Here is a 19,736-nt window from a genome sequence, read left to right as displayed (position 1 = left end):
GTTCCTTAAGCCAAATATGGAATAGACAAGAGCTACTCCTTGCTCAACGAAATGGACTCAACACCGCATATTAAACGCCTAAGAATGTACCTGACTAGTAAGTATCTTAAAACCTATGGATTGCTATGTCACCGAAAAAGAATCAAGCATGTGTACAGGGGCATAAACGCAGCAGTGATAGGATTGGAGAGGTTCGGTGAGCAAATGAAGACCCTTTGAAGTCATATTGCATGGTACCCATTCCACGGGTTTCAACTACCCAGGTTTAAGGTATTCTTCCTGCAGCTAAAACATGCATGTGGAACCTAGAGTATGATCAACCATGTGATCGGGAGATGTGTTCACATATGTCTCAGTTTTCGTACCCTGGTACTCGGGTGCAACATTCCAGACGCTTTACTAACACTCTCCCGACTTGGAGAGTCAGTCCCTTTAACCTCCTGTTTGGTCCAGTTTGTAATTTCTGCGGAAGATGAACAAGAATAGCGAGAACCAATGAGAGACTAGCTGGAGGTGTCTGGACGGGCAAATTTAACTCTCATTTCCCACCAGGAAGAGGAATTAACCAAAGGCTCAGCGTGCCGTGCCGGAACCAGATTAGGGCCTGAAGCCATCCTGCGGTGTTGCGGCCAGCTCACAAGAAAGCGAGTTTAAGAAAGGAGCTCAGGGGCACTGTAATTCACAAACCTGCAGAGTTATAAATGACAGCTATCGTCCAAAAATATACTGAAGTAAGGCTGCCAAGAGGACTTGAAAGCGGGGCAGAATTGCAGGAAACCGATTTCAGGAGGTAGACTGGAATTGCATTGAAAGCATAGGAAAAGAGACAGAACGTCCACAATGATACACTTGGCCAAAAAGGGCGTATGCGTTTTTTCCTGAATATATTCAGGAAAAAACGCATACGCCCTTTTTGGCCAACCAAGCAAACTTGAGAAGGAAATCTGCACTACAATAAAGTCTCACTTCCCCCCGGTCAAAAGGGCCATCTGAAAAAAGTGTAAATTCCAGAAAGGCAGGACAGGCCAAGGAGAACTGGGAGACTTGTTATGCTGATGGGCGGGATGTAAATTGCCAACAGACACTAGGGAGAAGTGTATGGTATTTCCTGAAACATCTAAAAAACAAAGCAACAGAGCCTAGGGCACTTCCACTTATGGTCCTATAGCTTAGGGAAATTAAAATCAAAAAGACACAGCCACCCCAAAGTTTGGGACGCCTCTGTTTACAAGAACCTCGTTTACCGTCCAAGTTCAGTATCACAGAAAGTGAAAAATGGATAAAGAACTTGTGGTATTTACTTACAAAGCAATATCACTCAGCAATGAAATCTATGTCATCAGGCCCTTAGCAGCACAATGAGTGGATTCAGGTATGATGATTCTAACTGAAGTAAGTCACACAGAAAAAGGAACATCATAAGATATCACTAATACACGGAATTTAACTTGGCTACACAGGAACTGAATTACAGAACAGAACAGGGTCTCAAATTTAGAAAACCAACTTATGCTTGCTTAAGGGGAAAGGTGAGTTGGGGTGCTGCATAAAACCAGAGATTGAAATGAGCACAGATAAAGTTCCTTAAGCCAAATATGGAATAGACAAGAGCTACTCCTTGCTCAACGAAATGGACTCAACACCGCATATTAAACGCCTAAGAATGTACCTGACTAGTAAGTATCTTAAAACCTATGGATTGCTATGTCTCCAAAAGAGAATCAAGCATGTGTACAGGGGCATAAACGCAGCAGTGATAGGATTGGAGAGGTTCGGTGAGCAAATGAAGACCCTTTGAAGTCATATTGCATGGTACCCATTCCACGGGTTTCAACTACCCAGGTTTAAGGTATTCTTCCTGCAGCTAAAACATGCATGTGGAACCTAGAGTATGATCAACCATGTGATCGGGAGACGTGTTCACATATGTCTCAGTTTTCGTACCCTGGTACTCGGGTGCAACATTCCAGACGCTTTACTAACACTCTCCCGACTTGGAGAGTCAGTCCCTTTAACCTCCTGTTTGGCCCAGTTTGTAATTTCTGCGGAAGATGAACAAGAATAGCGAGAACCAAAGAGAGACTAGCTGGAGGTGTCGGGACGGGCAAATTTAACTCTCATTTCCCACCAGGAAGAGGAATTAACCAAAGGCTCAGCGTGCCGTGCCGGAACCAGATTAGGGCCTGAAGCCATCCTGCGGTGTTGCGGCCAGGTCACAAGAAAGCGAGTTGAAGAAAGGAGCTCAGGGGCACTGTAATTCACAAACCTGCAGAGTTATAAATGACAGCTATCGTCCAAAAATATACTGAAGTAAGGCTGCCAAGAGGACTTGAAAACGGGGCAGAATTGCAGGAAACCGATTTCAGGAGGTAGACTGGAATTGCATTGAAAGCATAGGAAAAGAGACAGAACGTCCACAATGATGCACTTGGCCAAAAAGGGCGTATGCGTTTTTTCCTGAATATATTCAGGAAAAAACGCATACGCCCTTTTTGGCCAACCAAGCAAACTTGCAAAGGAAATCTGCACTACAATAAAGTCTCACTTCCCCCCGGTCAAAAGGGCCATCTGAAAAAAGTGTAAATTCCAGAAAGGCAGGACAGGCCAAGGAGAACTGGGAGCCTTGTTATGCTGATTGGCGGGATGTAAATTGCCAACAGACACTAGGGAGAAGTGTATGGTATTTCCTGAAACATCTAAAAAACAAAGCAACAGAGCCTAGGGCACTTCCACTTATGGTCCTATAGCTTAGGGAAATTAAAATCAAAAAGACACAGCCACCCCAAAGTTTGGGACGCCTCTGTTTACAAGAACCTCGTTTACCGTCCAAGTTCAGTATCACAGAAAGTGAAAAATGGATAAAGAAGTTGTGGTATTTACTTACAAAGCAATATCACTCAGCAATGAAATCTATGTCATCAGGCCCTTAGCAGCACAATGAGTGGATTCAGGTATGATGATTCTAACTGAAATAAGTCACACAGAAAAAGGAACATCATAAGATATCACTAATACACGGAATTTAACTTGGCTACACAGGAACTGAATTACAGAACAGAACAGGGTCTCAAATTTAGAAAACCAACTTATGCTTGCTTAAGGGGAAAGGTGAGTTGGGGTGCTGCATAAAACCAGAGATTGAAATGAGCACAGATAAAGTTCCTTAAGCCAAATATGGAATAGACAAGAGCTACTCCTTGCTCAACGAAATGGACTCAACACCGCATATTAAACGCCTAAGAATGTACCTGACTAGTAAGTATCTTAAAACCTATGGATTGCTATGTCTCCAAAAGAGAATCAAGCATGTGTACAGGGGCATAAACGCAGCAGTGATAGGATTGGAGAGGTTCGGTGAGCAAATGAAGACCCTTTGAAGTCATATTGCATGGTACCCATTCCACGGGTTTCAACTACCCAGGTTTAAGGTATTCTTCCTGCAGCTAAAACATGCATGTGGAACCTAGAGTATGATCAACCATGTGATCGGGAGACGTGTTCACATATGTCTCAGTTTTCGTACCCTGGTACTCGGGTGCAACATTCCAGACGCTTTACTAACACTCTCCCGACTTGGAGAGTCAGTCCCTTTAACCTCCTGTTTGGCCCAGTTTGTAATTTCTGCGGAAGATGAACAAGAATAGCGAGAACCAATGAGAGACTAGCTGGAGGTGTCTGGACGGGCAAATTTAACTCTCATTTCCCACCAGGAAGAGGAATTAACCAAAGGCTCAGCGTGCCGTGCCGGAACCAGATTAGGGCCTGAAGCCATCCTGCGGTGTTGCGGCCAGGTCACAAGAAAGCGAGTTGAAGAAAGGAGCTCAGGGGCACTGTAATTCACAAACCTGCAGAGTTATAAATGACAGCTATCGTCCAAAAATATACCGAAGTAAGGCTGCCAAGAGGACTTGAAAGCGGGGCAGAATTGCAGGAAACCGATTTCAGGAGGTAGACTGGAATTGCATTGAAAGCATAGGAAAAGAGGCAGAACGTCCACAATGATGCACTTGGCCAAAAAGGGCGTATGCGTTTTTTCCTGAATATATTCAGGAAAAAACGCATACGCCCTTTTTGGCCAACCAAGCAAACTTGAGAAGGAAATCTGCACTACAATAAAGTCTCACTTCCCCCCGGTCAAAAGGGCCATCTGAAAAAAGTGTAAATTCCAGAAATGCAGGACAGGCCAAGGAGAACTGGGAGCCTTGTTATGCTGATGGGCGGGATGTAAATTGCCAACAGACACTAGGGAGAAGTGTATGGTATTTCCTGAAACATCTAAAAAACAAAGCAACAGAGCCTAGGGCACTTCCACTTATGGTCCTATAGCTTAGGGAAATTAAAATCAAAAAGACACAGCCACCCCAAAGTTTGGGACGCCTCTGTTTACAAGAACCTCGTTTACCGTCCAAGTTCAATATTGCAGAAAGTGAAAAATGGATAAAGAAGTTGTGGTATTTACTTACAAAGCAATATCACTCAGCAATGAAATCTATGTCATCAGGCCCTTAGCAGCACAATGAGTGGATTCAGGTATGATGATTCTAACTGAAATAAGTCACACAGAAAAAGAAACATCATAAGATATCAGTAATACACGGAATGTAAACTTGGCTACACAGGAACTGAATTACAGAACAGAACAGGGTCTCAAATTTAGAAAACCAACTTATGCTTGCTTAAGGGGAAAGGTGACTTGAGGTGCTGCATAAAACCAGAGATTGAAATGAGCACAGATAAAGTTCCTTAAGCCAAATATGGAATAGACAAGAGCTACTCCTTGCTCAACGAAATGGACTCAACACCGCATATTAAACGCCTAAGAATGTACCTGATTAGTAAGTATCTTAAAACCTATGGATTGCTAAGTCTCCGAAAGAGAATCAAGCATGTGTACAGGGGCAGACACGCAGCAGTGATAGGATTGGAGAGGTTCGGTGAGCAAATGAAGACCCTTTGAAGTCATATTGCATGGTACCCATTCCACGGGTTTCAACTACCCAGGTTTAAGGTATTCTTCCTTCAGCTAAAACATGCATGTGGATCCTAGAGTATGATCAACCATGTGAACGGGAGACGTGTTCAAATATGTCTCAGTTTTCGTACCCTGGTACTCGGGTGCAACATTCCAGACGCTTTACTAACACTCTCCCCACTTGGAGAGTCAGTCCCTTTAACCTCCTGTTTGGCCCAGTTTGCAATTTCTGCGGAAGATGAACAGGAATAGGGAGAACCAATGAGAGACTAGCTGGAGGTGTCTGGACGGCAAATTTAACTCTCATTTCCCACCATAGAGAGGAATTAACCAAAGGCTCAGCGTGCCGTGCCGGAACCAGATGAGGGCCTGAAGCCATCCTGCGGTGTTGCGGCCAGGTCACAAGAAAGCGAGTTGAAGAAAGGAGCTCAGGGGTACTGTTATTCACAAACCTGCAGAGTTATAAATGACAGCTATCGTCCAAAAATATACTGAAGTAAGGCTGCCAAGAGGACTTGAAAGCGGGGCAGAATTGCAGGAAACCGATTTCAGGAGGTAGACTGGAATTGCATTGAAAGCATAGGAAAAGAGGCAGAACGTCCACAATGATGCACTTGGCCAAAAAGGGCGTATGCGTTTTTTCCTGAATATATTCAGGAAAAAACGCATACGCCCTTTTTGGCCAACCAAGCAAGCTTGCAAAGGAAATCTGCACTACAATGAAGTCTCACTTCCCCCCAGTCAAAAGGGCCATCTGAAAAAAGTGTAAAATCCAGAAAGGCAGGACAGGCCATGGAGAACTGGGAGCCTTGTTATGCTGATGGGCGGGATGTAAATTGCCAACAGACACTTGGGAGGAGTGTATGGTGTTTCCTGAAACATCTAAAAAACAAAGCAACAGAGCCTAGGGCACTTCCACTTATGGTCCTATAGCTTAGGGAAATTAAAATCAAAAAGACACAGCCACCCCAAAGTTTGGGACGCCTCTGTTTACAAGAACCTCGTTTACCGTACAAGTTCAATATCACAGAAAGTGAAAAATGGATAAAGAACTTGTGGTACTTACGTACAATGCAGTATCACTCAGCAATGAAATCTATGTCATCAGGCCCGTAGCAGCATAATGAGTGGATTCAGGTACGATGATTCTAACTGAAATAAGTCACACAGAAAAAGAAACATCATAAGATATCACTAATACATGGAATGTAAACTTGGCTACACAGGAACTGAATTCCAAAACAGAACAGGGTCTCAAATTTAGAAAACCAACTTATGCTTGCTTAAGGGGAAAGGTGAGTTGGGGTGCTGCATAAAACCAGAGATTGAAATGAGCACAGATAAAGTTCCTTAAGCCAAATATGGAATAGACAAGAGCTACTCCTTGCTCAACGAAATGGACTCAACACCCCATATTAAACGCATAAGAATATACCTGACTAGTAAGTATCTTAAAACCTATGGATTGCTATGTCTCCAAAAGAGAATCAAGCGTGCGTACAGGGGCATAAACGCAGCAGTGATAGGATTGGAGAGGTTCAGTGAGCAAATGAAGACCCTTTGAAGTCATATTGCATGGTACCCATTCCACGGGTCTCAACTCTCCAGGTTTAAGGTATTCTTCCTTCAGCTAAATCATGCATGTGGAACCCAGAGTATGATCAACCGTGTGAACGGGAGACGTGTTCAAATATGTCTCAGTTTTCGTACCCTGGTACTCGGGTGCAACATTCCAGACGCTTTACTAACACTCTCCCCACTTGGAGAGTCAGTCCCTTTAACCTCCTGTTTGGCCCAGTTTGCAATTTCTGCGGAAGATGAACAGGAATAGTGAGAACCAATGAGAGACTAGCTGGAGGTGTCTGAACGGGCAAATTTAACTCTCATTTCCCACCAGGAAGAGGAAATAAGCAAAGGCTCAGCGTGCCATGCCGGAACCAGATTAGGGACTGATGCCATCCTGCGGTGTTGCGGCCAGCTCACAAGAAAGCGAGTTGAAGAAAGGAGCTCAGGGGCACTGTAATTCACAAACCTGCAGAGTTATAAATGACAGCTATCGTCCAAAAATATACTGAAGTAAGGCTGCCAAGAGGACTTGAAAGCGGGGCAGAATTGCAGGAAACCGATTTCAGGAGGTAGACTGGAATTGCATTGAAAGCATAGGAAAAGAGGCAGAACGTCCACAATGATGCACTTGGCCAAAAAGGGCGTATGCGTTTTTTCCTGAATATATTCAGGAAAAAACGCATACGCCCTTTTTGGCCAACCAAGCAAGCTTGCAAAGGAAATCTGCACTACAATGAAGTCTCACTTCCCCCCGGTCAAAAGGGCCATCTGAAAAAAGTGTAAAATCCAGAAAGGCAGGACAGGCCATGGAGAACTGGGAGCCTTGTTATGCTGATGGGCGGGATGTAAATTGCCAACAGACACTCGGGAGAAGTGTATGGTGTTTCCTGAAACATCTAAAAAACAAAGCAACGGAGCCTAGGGCACTTCCACTTATGGTCCTATAGCTTAGGGAAATTAAAATCAAAAAGACACAGCCACCCCAAAGTTTGGGACGCCTCTGTTTACAAGAACCTCATTTACCGTACAAGTTCAACATCACAGAAAGTGAAAAATGGATAAAGAACTTGTGGTACTTACGTACAATGCAGTATCACTCAGCAATGAAATCTATGTCATCAGGCCCGTAGCAGCATAATGAGTGGATTCAGGTATGATGATTCTAACTGAAATAAGTCACACAGAAAAAGAAACATCATAAGATATCACTAATACACGGAATGTAAACTTGGCTACACAGGTACTGAATTCCAAAACAGAACAGGGTCTCAAATTTAGAAAACCAACTTATGCTTGCTTAAGGGGAAAGGTGAGTTGGGGTGCTGCATAAAACCAGAGATTGAAATGAGCACAGATAAAGTTCCTTAAGCCAAATATGGAATAGACAAGAGCTACTCCTTGCTCAACGAAATGGACTCAACACCCCATATTAAACGCCTAAGAATGTACCTGACTAGTAAGTATCTTAAAACCTATGAATTGCTAAGTCTCCAAAAGAGAATCAAGCGTGTGTACAGGGGCATAAACGCAGCAGTGATAGGATTGGAGAGGTTCGGTGAGCAAATGAAGACCCTTTGAAATCATATTGCATGGTACCCATTCCACGGGTCTCAACTCTCCAGGTTTAAGGTATTCTTCCTTCAGCTAAAACATGCATGTGGAACCCAGAGTATGATCAACCGTGTGAACGGGAGACGTGTTCAAATATGTCTCAGTTTTCCTCCCCTGGTACTCGGGTGCAACATTCCAGACGCTTTACTAACACTCTCCCCACTTGGAGAGTCAACGCCTTTAACCTCCTGTTTGGCCCAGTTTGCAATTTCTGCGGAAGATGAACAGGAATAGGGAGAACCAATGAGAGACTAGCTGGAGGTGTCTGAACGGGCAAATTTAACTCTCATTTCCCACCAGGAAGAGGAAATAACCAAAGGCTCAGCGTGCCGTGCCAGAACCAGATTAGGGCCTGAAGCCATCCTGCGGTGTTGCGGCCAGCTCACAAGAAAGCGAGTTGAAGAAAGGAGCTCAGGGGCACTGTAATGCACAAACCTGCAGAGTTATAAATGACAGCTATCGTCCAAAAATATACTGAAGTAAGGCTGCCAAGAGGACTTGAAAGCGGGGCAGAATTGCAGGAAACCGATTTCAGGAGGTAGACTGGAATTGCATTGAAAGCATAGGAAAAGAGGCAGAACGTCCACAATGATGCACTTGGCCGAAAAGGGCGTATGCGTTTTTTCCTGAATATATTCAGGAAAAAACGCATACGCCCTTTTTGGCCAACCAAGCAAGCTTGCAAAGGAAATCTGCACTACAATGAAGTCTCACTTCCCCCCGATCAAAAGGGCCATCTGAAAAAAGTGTAAAATCCAGAAAGGCAGCACAGGCCATGGAGAACTGGAAGCCTTGTTATGCTGATGGGCGGGATGTAAATTGCCAACAGACACTCGGGAGAAGTGTATGGTGTTTCCTGAAACATCTAAAAAACAAAGCAACAGAGCCTAGGGCACTTCCACTTATGGTCCTATAGCTTAGGGAAATTAAAATCAAAAAGACACAGCCACCCCAAAAGTTGGAACGGCTCTGTTTACAAGAACCTCGTTTACAGTACAAGTTCAACATCGCAGAAAGTGAAAAATGGATAAAGAAGTTGTGGTATTTACTTACAAAGCAATATCACTCAGCAATGAAATCTATGTCATCAGGCCCTTAGCAGCACAATGAGTGGATTCAGGTATGATGATTCTAACTGAAATAAGTCACACAGAAAAAGAAACATCATAAGATATCACTAATACACGGAATGTAAACTTGGCTACACAGGAACTGAATTACAGAACAGAACAGGGTCTCAAATTTAGAAAACCAACTTATGCTTGCTTAAGGGGAAAGGTGAGTTGGGGTGCTGCATAAAACCAGAGATTGAAATGAGCACAGATAAAGTTCCTTAAGCCAAATATGGAATAGACAAGAGCTACTCCTTGCTCAACGAAATGGACTCAACACCCCATATTAAATGCCTAAGAATGTACCTGACTAGTAAGCATCTTAAAACCTATGGATTGCTATGTCTCTGAAAGAGAATCAAGCATGTGTACAGGGGCATAAACGCAGCAGTGATAGGATTGGAGAGGTTCGGTGAGCAAATGAAGACCCTTTGAAGTCATATTGCATGGTACCCATTCCACGGGTTTCAACTACCCAGGTTTAAGGTATTCTTCCTTCAGCTAAAACATGCATGTGGAACCTAGAGTATGATCAACCATGTGATCGGGAGACGTGTTCAAATATGTCTCAGTTTTCGTACCCTGGTACTCGGGTGCAACATTCCAGACGCTTTACTAACACTCTCCCGACTTGGAGAGTCAGTCCCTTTAACCTCCTGTTTGGCCAAGTTTGCAATTTCTGCGGAAGATGAACAGGAATAGCGAGAACCAATGAGAGACTAGCTGGAGGTGTCTGGACGGGTAAATTTAACTCTCATTTCCCACCAGGAAGAGGAATTAACCAAAGGTTCAGCGTGCCGTGCCGGAACCAGATTAGGGCCTGAAGCCATCCTGCGGTGTTGCGGCCAGCTCACAAGAAAGCGAGTTTAAGAAAGGAGCTCAGGGGCAATGTAATTCACAAACCTGCAGAGTTATAAATGACAGCTATCGTCCAAAAATACACTGAAGTAAGGCTGCCAAGAGGACTTGAAAGTGGGGCAGAATTGCAGGAAACCGATTTCAGGAGGTAGACTGGAATTGCATTGAAAGCATAGGAAAAGAGGCAGAACGTCCACAATGATGCACTTGGCCAAAAAGGGCGTATGCGTTTTTTCCTGAATATATTCAGGAAAAAACGCATACGCCCTTTTTGGCCAACCAAGCAAGCTTGCAAAGGAAATCTGCACTACAATGAAGTCTCACTTCCCCCCGGTCAAAAGGGCCATCTGAAAAAAGTGTAAAATCCAGAAAGGCAGGACAGGCCATGGAGAACTGGGAGCCTTGTTATGCTGATGGGCGGGATGTAAATTGCCAACAGACACTCGGGAGAAGTGTTTGGTGTTTCCTGAAACATCTAAAAAACACAGCAACAGAGCCTAGGGCACTTCCACTTATGGTCCTATAGCTTAGGGAAATTAAAATCAAAAAGACACAGCCACCCCAAAGTTTGGGATGGCTCTGTTTACAAGAACCTCGTTTACAGTACAAGTTCAACATCGCAGAAAGTGAAAAATGGATAAAGAAGTTGTGGTATTTACTTACAAAGCAATATCACTCAGCAATGAAATCTATGTCATCAGGCCCTTAGCACCACAATGAGTGGATTCAGGTACGATGATTCTAACTGAAATAAGTCACACAGAAAAAGAAACATCATAAGATATCAGTAATACACGGAATGTAAACTTGGCTACACAGGAACTGAATTACAGAACAGAACAGGGTCTCAAATTTAGAAAACCAACTTATGCTTGCTTAACGGGAAACGTGAGTTGGGGTGCTGCATAAAACCAGAGATTGAAATGAGCACAGATAAAGTTCCTTAAGCCAAATATGGAATAGACAAGAGCTACTCCTTGCTCAACGAAATGGACTCAACACCGCATATTAAACGCCTAAGAATGTACCTGACTAGTAAGTATCTTAAAACCTATGGATTGCTATGTCACCGAAAAAGAATCAAGCATGTGTACAGGGGCATAAACGCAGCAGTGATAGGATTGGAGAGGTTCGGTGAGCAAATGAAGACCCTTTGAAGTCATATTGCATGGTACCCATTCCACGGGTTTCAACTACCCAGGTTTAAGGTATTCTTCCTTCAGCTAAAACATGCATGTGGAACCTAGAGTATGATCAACCATGTGATCGGGAGACGTGTTCAAATATGTCTCAGTTTTCGTACCCTGGTACTCGGGTGCAACATTCCAGACGCTTTACTAACACTCTCCCGACTTGGAGAGTCAGTCCCTTTAACCTCCTGTTTGGCCCAGTTTGCAATTTCTGCGGAAGATGAACAGGAATAGGGAGAACCAATGAGAGACTAGCTGGAGGTGTCTGGACGGGCAAATTTAACTCTCATTTCCCACCAGGAAGAGGAATTAACCAAAGGCTCAGCGTGCCGTGCCGGAACCAGATTAGGGCCTGAAGCCATCCTGCGGTGTTGCGGCCAGCTCACAAGAAAGCGAGTTTAAGAAAGGAGCTCAGGGGCACTGTAATTCACAAACCTGCAGAGTTATAAATGACAGCTATCGTCCAAAAATATACTGAAGTAAGGCTGCCAAGAGGACTTGAAAGCGGGGCAGAATTGCAGGAAACCGATTTCAGGAGGTAGACTGGAATTGCATTGAAAGCATAGGAAAAGAGACAGAACGTCCACAATGATGCACTTGGCCAAAAAGGGCGTATGCGTTTTTTCCTGAATATATTCAGGAAAAAACGCATACGCCCTTTTTGGCCAACCAAGCAAACTTGAGAAGGAAATCTGCACTACAATAAAGTCTCACTTCCCCGCGGTCAAAAGGGCCATCTGAAAAAAGTGTAAATTCCAGAAAGGCAGGACAGGCCATGGAGAACTGGGAGCCTTGTTATGCTGATGGGCGGGATGTAAATTGCCAACAGACACTAGGGAGAAGTGTATGGTGTTTCGTGAAACATCTAAAAAACAAAGCAACAGAGCCGAGGGCACTTCCACTTATGGTCCTATAGCTTAGGGAAATTAAAATCAAAAAGACACAGCCACCCCAAAGTTTGGGACGCCTCTGTTTACAAGAACCTCGTTTACCGTCCAAGTTCAGTATCACAGAAAGTGAAAAATGGATAAAGAAGTTGTGGTATTTACTTACAAAGCAATATCACTCAGCAATGAAATCTATGTCATCAGGCCCTTAGCAGCACAATGAGTGGATTCAGGTATGATGATTCTAACTGAAATAAGTCACACAGAAAAAGGAACATCATAAGATATCACTAATACACGGAATTTAACTTGGCTACACAGGAACTGAATTACAGAACAGAACAGGGTCTCAAATTTAGAAAACCAACTTATGCTTGCTTAAGGGGAAAGGTGAGTTGGGGTGCTGCATAAAACCAGAGATTGAAATGAGCACAGATAAAGTTCCTTAAGCCAAATATGGAATAGACAAGAGCTACTCCTTGCTCAACGAAATGGACTCAACACCGCATATTAAACGCCTAAGAATGTACCTGACTAGTAAGTATCTTAAAACCTATGGATTGCTATGTCTCCGAAAGAGAATCAAGCATGTGTACAGGGGCATAAACGCAGCAGTGATAGGATTGGAGAGGTTCGGTGAGCAAATGAAGACCCTTTGAAGTCATATTGCATGGTACCCATTCCACGGGTTTCAACTACCCAGGTTTAAGGTATTCTTCCTGCAGCTAAAACATGCATGTGGAACCTAGAGTATGATCAACCATGTGATCGGGAGACGTGTTCACATATGTCTCAGTTTTCGTACCCTGGTACTCGGGTGCAACATTCCAGACGCTTTACTAACACTCTCCCGACTTAGAGAGTCAGTCCCTTTAACCTCCTGTTTGGCCCAGTTTGTAATTTCTGCGGAAGATGAACAAGAATAGCGAGAACCAATGAGAGACTAGCTGGAGGTGTCTGGACGGGCAAATTTAACTCTCATTTCCCACCAGGAAGAGGAATTAACCAAAGGCTCAGCGTGCCGTGCCGGAACCAGATTAGGGCCTGAAGCCATCCTGCGGTGTTGCGGCCAGCTCACAAGAAAGCGAGTTTAAGAAAGGAGCTCAGGGGCACTGTAATTCACAAACCTGCAGAGTTATAAATGACAGCTATCGTCCAAAAATATACCGAAGTAAGGCTGCCAAGAGGACTTGAAAGCGGGGCAGAATTGCAGGAAACCGATTTCAGGAGGTAGACTGGAATTGCATTGAAAGCATAGGAAAAGAGACAGAACGTCCACAATGATGCACTTGGCCAAAAAGGGCGTATGCGTTTTTTCCTGAATATATTCAGGAAAAAACGCATACGCCCTTTTTGGCCAACCAAGCAAGCTTGCAAAGGAAATCTGCACTACAATGAAGTCTCACTTCCCCCCGGTCAAAAGGGCCATCTGAAAAAAGTGTAAAATCCAGAAAGGCAGGACAGGCCAAGGAGAACTGGGAGCCTTGTTATGCTGATGGGCGGGATGTAAATTGCCAACAGACACTAGGGAGAAGTGTATGGTATTTCCTGAAACATCTAAAAAACAAAGCAACAGAGCCTAGGGCACTTCCACTTATGGTCCTATAGCTTAGGGAAATTAAAATCAAAAAGACACAGCCACCCCAAAGTTTGGGACGCCTCTGTTTACAAGAACCTCGTTTACCGTCCAAGTTCAATATTGCAGAAAGTGAAAAATGGATAAAGAAGTTGTGGTATTTACTTACAAAGCAATATCACTCAGCAATGAAATCTATGACATCAGGCCCTTAGCAGCACAATGAGTGGATTCAGGTATGATGATTCTAACTGAAATAAGTCACACAGAAAAAGGAACATCATAAGATATCACTAATACACGGAATTTAACTTGGCTACACAGGAACTGAATTACAGAACAGAACAGGGTCTCAAATTTAGAAAACCAACTTATGCTTGCTTAAGGGGAAAGGTGAGTTGGGGTGCTGCATAAAACCAGAGATTGAAATGAGCACAGATAAAGTTCCTTAAGCCAAATATGGAATAGACAAGAGCTACTCCTTGCTCAACGAAATGGACTCAACACCGCATATTAAACGACTAAGAATGTACCTGACTAGTAAGTATCTTAAAACCTATGGATTGCTATGTCTCCGAAAGAGAATCAAGCATGTGTACAGGGGCATAAACGCAGCAGTGATAGGATTGGAGAGGTTCGGTGAGCAAATGAAGACCCTTTGAAGTCATATTGCATGGTACCCATTCCACGGGTTTCAACTACCCAGGTTTAAGGTATTCTTCCTGCAGCTAAAACATGCATGTGGAACCTAGAGTATGATCAACCATGTGATCGGGAGACGTGTTCACATATGTCTCAGTTTTCGTACCCTGGTACTCGGGTGCAACATTCCAGACGCTTTACTAACACTCTCCCGACTTGGAGAGTCAGTCCCTTTAACCTCCTGCTTGGCCCAGTTTGTAATTTCTGCGGAAGATGAACAAGAATAGCGAGAACCAATGAGAGACTAGCTGGAGGTGTCTGGACGGGCAAATTTAACTCTCATTTCCCACCAGGAAGAGGAATTAACCAAAGGCTCAGCGTGCCGTGCCGGAACCAGATTAGGGCCTAAAGCCATGCTTAGGTGTTGCGGCCAGCTCACAAGAAAGCGAGTTGAAGAAAGGAGCTCAGGGGCAATGTAATTCACAAACCTGCAGAGTTATAAATGACAGCTATCGTCCAAAAATACACTGAAGTAAGGCTGCCAAGAGGACTTGAAAGCGGGGCAGAATTGCAGGAAACCGATTTCAGGAGGTAGACTGGAATTGCATTGAAAGCATAGGAAAAGAGGCAGAACGTCCACAATGATGCACTTGGCCAAAAAGGGCGTATGCGTTTTTTCCTGAATATATTCAGGAAAAAACGCATACGCCCTTTTTGGCCAACCAAGCAAGCTTGCAAAGGAAATCTGCACTACAATGAAGTCTCACTTCCCCCCGATCAAAAGGGCCATCTGAAAAAAGTGTAAAATCCAGAAAGGCAGGACAGGCCATGGAGAACTGGGAGCCTTGTTATGCTGATGGGCGGGATGTAAATTGCCAACAGACACTCGGGAGAAATGTTTGGTGTTTCCTGAAACATCTAAAAAACACAGCAACAGAGCCTAGGGCACTTCCACTTATGGTCCTATAGCTTAGGGAAATTAAAATCAAAAAGACACAGCCACCCCAAAGTTTGGGACGGCTCTGTTTACAAGAACCTCGTTTACAGTACAAGTTCAACATCGCAGAAAGTGAAAAATGCATAAAGAAGTTGTGGTATTTACTTACAAAGCAATATCACTCAGCAATGAAATCTATGTCATCAGGCCCTTAGCAGCACAATGAGTGGATTCAGGTATGATGATTCTAACTGAAATAAGTCACACAGAAAAAGAAACATCATAAGATATCACTAATACACGGAATTTAACTTGGCTACACAGGAACTGAATTACAGAACAGAACAGGGTCTCAAATTTAGAAAACCAACTTATGCTTGCTTAAGGGGAAAGGTGAGTTGGGGTGCTGCATAAAACCAGAGATTGAAATGAGCACAGATAAAGTTCCTTAAGCCAAATATGGAATAGACAAGAGCTACTCCTTGCTCAACGAAATGGACTCAACACCGCATATTAAACGCCTAAGAATGTACCTGACTAGTAAGTATCTTAAAACCTATGGATTGCTATGTCTCCGAAAGAGAATCAAGCATGTGTACAGGGGCATAAACGCAGCAGTGATAGGATTGGAGAGGTTCGGTGAGCAAATGAAGACCCTTTGAAGTCATATTGCATGGTACCCATTCCACGGGTTTCAACTACTCAGGTTTAAGGTATTCTTCCTTCAGCTAAAACATGCATGTGGAACCTAGGGTATGATCAACCATGTGATCGGGAGACGTGTTCAAATATGTCTCAGTTTTCGTACCCTGGTACTCGGGTGCAACATTCCAGACGCTTTACTAACACTCTCCCGACTTGGAGAGTCAGTGCCTTTAACCTCCTGTTTGGCCCAGTTTGCAATTTCTGCGGAAGATGAACAGGAATAGCGAGAACCAATGAGAGATTAGCTGGAGGTGTCTGGACGGGCAAATTTAACTCTCATTTCCCACCAGGAAGAGGAATTAACCAAAGGCTCAGCGTGCCGTGCCGGAACCAGATTAGGGCCTAAAGCCATGCTGCGGTGTTGCGGCCAGCTCACAAGAAAGCGAGTTGAAGAAAGGAGCTCAGGGGCACTGTAATGCACAAACCTGCAGAGTTATAAATGACAGCTATCGTCCAAAAATACACTGAAGTAAGGCTGCCAAGAGGACTTGAAAGCGGGGCAGAATTGCAGGAAACCGATTTCAGGAGGTAGACTGGAATTGCATTGAAAGCATAGGAAAAGAGGCAGAACGTCCACAATGATGCACTTGGCCAAAAAGGGCGTATGCGTTTTTTCCTGAATATATTCAGGAAAAAACGCATACGCCCTTTTTGGCCAACCAAGCAAGCTTGCAAAGGAAATCTGCACTACAATGAAGTCTCACTTCCCCCCGGTCAAAAGGGCCATCTGAAAAAAGTGTAAAATCCAGAAAGGCAGGACAGGCCATGGAGAACTGGGAGCCTTGTTATGCTGATGGGCGGGATGTAAATTGCCAACAGACACTCGGGAGAAGTGTTTGGTGTTTCCTGAAACATCTAAAAAACACAGCAACAGAGCCTAGGGCACTTCCACTTATGGTCCTATAGCTTAGGGAAATTAAAATCAAAAAGACACAGCCACCCCAAAGTTTGGGACGCCTCTGTTTACAAGAACCTCGATTACCGTACAAGTTCAACATCACAGAAAGTGAAAAATGGATAAAGAACTTGTGGTACTTACGTACAATGCAGTATCACTCAGCAATGAAATCTATGTCACCAGGCCCGTAGCAGCATAATGAGTGGATTCAGGTACGATGATTCTAACTGAAATAAGTCACACAGAAAAAGAAACATCATAAGATATCACTAATACACGGAATTTAACTTGGCTACACAGGAACTGAATTACAGAACAGAACAGGGTCTCAAATTTAGAAAACCAACTTATGCTTGCTTAAGGGGAAAGGTGAGTTGGGGTGCTGCATAAAACCAGAGATTGAAATGAGCACAGATAAAGTTCCTTAAGCCAAATATGGAATAGACAAGAGCTACTCCTTGCTCAACGAAATGGACTCAACACCACATATTAAACGCCTAAGAATGTACCTGACTAGTAAGTATCTTAAAACCTATGGATTGCTATGTCTCCGAAAGAGAATCAAGCATGTGTACAGGGGCATAAACGCAGCAGTGATAGGATTGGAGAGGTTCGGTGAGCAAATGAAGACCCTTTGAAGTCATATTGCATGGTACCCATTCCACGGGTTTCAACTACCCAGGTTTAAGGTATTCTTCCTGCAGCTAAAACATGCATGTGGAACCTAGAGTATGATCAACCATGTGATCGGGAGACGTGTTCACATATGTCTCAGTTTTCGTACCCTGGTACTCGGGTGCAACATTCCAGACGCTTTACTAACACTCTCCCGACTTGGAGAGTCAGTCCCTTTAACCTCCTGTTTGGCCCAGTTTGTAATTTCTGCGGAAGATGAACAAGAATAGCGAGAACCAATGAGAGACTAGCTGGAGGTGTCTGGACGGGCAAATTTAACTCTCATTTCCCAACAGAAAGAGGAATTAACCAAAGGCTCAGCGTGCCGTGCCGGAACCAGATTATGGCCTGAAGCCATCCTGCGGTGTTGCGGCCAGCTCACAAGAAAGCGAGTTGAATAAAGGAGCTCAGGGGCACTGTAATTCACAAACCTGCAGAGTTATAAATGACAGCTATCGTCCAAAAATATACTGAAGTAAGGCTGCCAAGAGGACTTGAAAGCGGGGCAGAATTGCAGGAAACCGATTTCAGGAGGTAGACTGGAATTGCATTGAAAGCATAGGAAAAGAGACAGAACGTCCACAATGATGCACTTGGCCAAAAAGGGCGTATGCGTTTTTTCCTGAATATATTCAGGAAAAAACGCATACGCCCTTTTTGGCCAACCAAGCAAACTTGAGAAGGAAATCTGCACTACAATAAAGTCTCACTTCCCCCCGGTCAAAAGGGCCATCTGAAAAAAGTGTAAATTCCAGAAAGGCAGGACAGGCCAAGGAGAACTGGGAGCCTTGTTATGCTGATGGGCGGGATGTAAATTGCCAACAGACACTCGGGAGAAGTGTATGGTGTTTCCTGAAACATCTAAAAAACAAAGCAACAGAGCCTAGGGCACTTCCACTTATGGTCCTATAGCTTAGGGAAATTAAAATCAAAAAGACACAGCCACCCCAAAGTTTGGGACGCCTCTGTTTACAAGAACCTCGTTTACCGTCCAAGTTCAACATCGCAGAAAGTGAAAAATGGATAAAGAAGTTGTGGTATTTACTTACAAAGCAATATCACTCAGCAATGAAATCTATGTCATCAGGCCCTTAGCAGCACAATGAGTGGATTCAGGTATGATGATTCTAACTGAAATAAGTCACACAGAAAAAGAAACATCATAAGATATCACTAATACACGGAATTTAACTTGGCTACACAGGAACTGAATTACACAACAGAACAGGGTCTCAAATTTAGAAAACCAACTTATGCTTGCTTAAGGGGAAAGGTGAGTTGGGGTGCTGCATAAAACCAGAGATTGAAATGAGCACAGATAAAGTTCCTTAAGCCAAATATGGAATAGACAAGAGCTACTCCTTGCTCAACGAAATGGACTCAACACCGCATATTAAACGCCTAAGAATGTACCTGACTAGTAAGTATCTTAAAACCTATGGATTGCTATGTCTCCGAAAGAGAATCAAGCATGTGTACAGGGGCATAAACGCAGCAGTGATAGGATTGGAGAGGTTCGGTGAGCAAATGAAGACCCTTTGAAGTCATATTGCATGGTACCCATTCCACGGGTTTCAACTACCCAGGTTTAAGGTATTCTTCCTTCAGCTAAAACATGCATGTGGAACCTAGGGTATGATCAACCATGTGATCGGGAGACGTGTTCAAATATGTCTCAGTTTTCGTACCCTGGTACTCGGGTGCAACATTCCAGACGCTTTATTAACACTCTCCCGACTTGGAGAGTCAGTGCCTTTAACCTCCTGTTTGGCCCAGTTTGCAATTTCTGCGGAAGATGAACAGGAATAGCGAGAACCAATGAGAGATTAGCTGGAGGTGTCTGGACGGGCAAATTTAACTCTCATTTCCCACCAGGAAGAGGAATTAACCAAAGGCTCAGCGTGCCGTGCCGGAACCAGATTAGGGACTGAAGCCATCCTGCGGTGTTGCGTCCAGGTCACAAGAAAGCGAGTTGAAGAAAGTAGATAAGGGGCACTGTAATTCACAAACCTGCAGAGTTATAAATGACAGCGATCGTCCAAAAATATACTGAAGTAAGGCTGCCAAGAGGACTTGAAAGTGGGGCAGAATTGCAGGAAACCGATTT

The sequence above is a fragment of the Pseudorca crassidens genome, chromosome 6 (genome assembly GCF_039906515.1).
Source record: "Pseudorca crassidens isolate mPseCra1 chromosome 6, mPseCra1.hap1, whole genome shotgun sequence".
NCBI lineage: Eukaryota > Metazoa > Chordata > Mammalia > Artiodactyla > Delphinidae > Pseudorca > Pseudorca crassidens.
The sequence above is the reverse complement of the archived record's forward strand: the minus strand, read 5'-3'. Positions refer to the sequence as shown.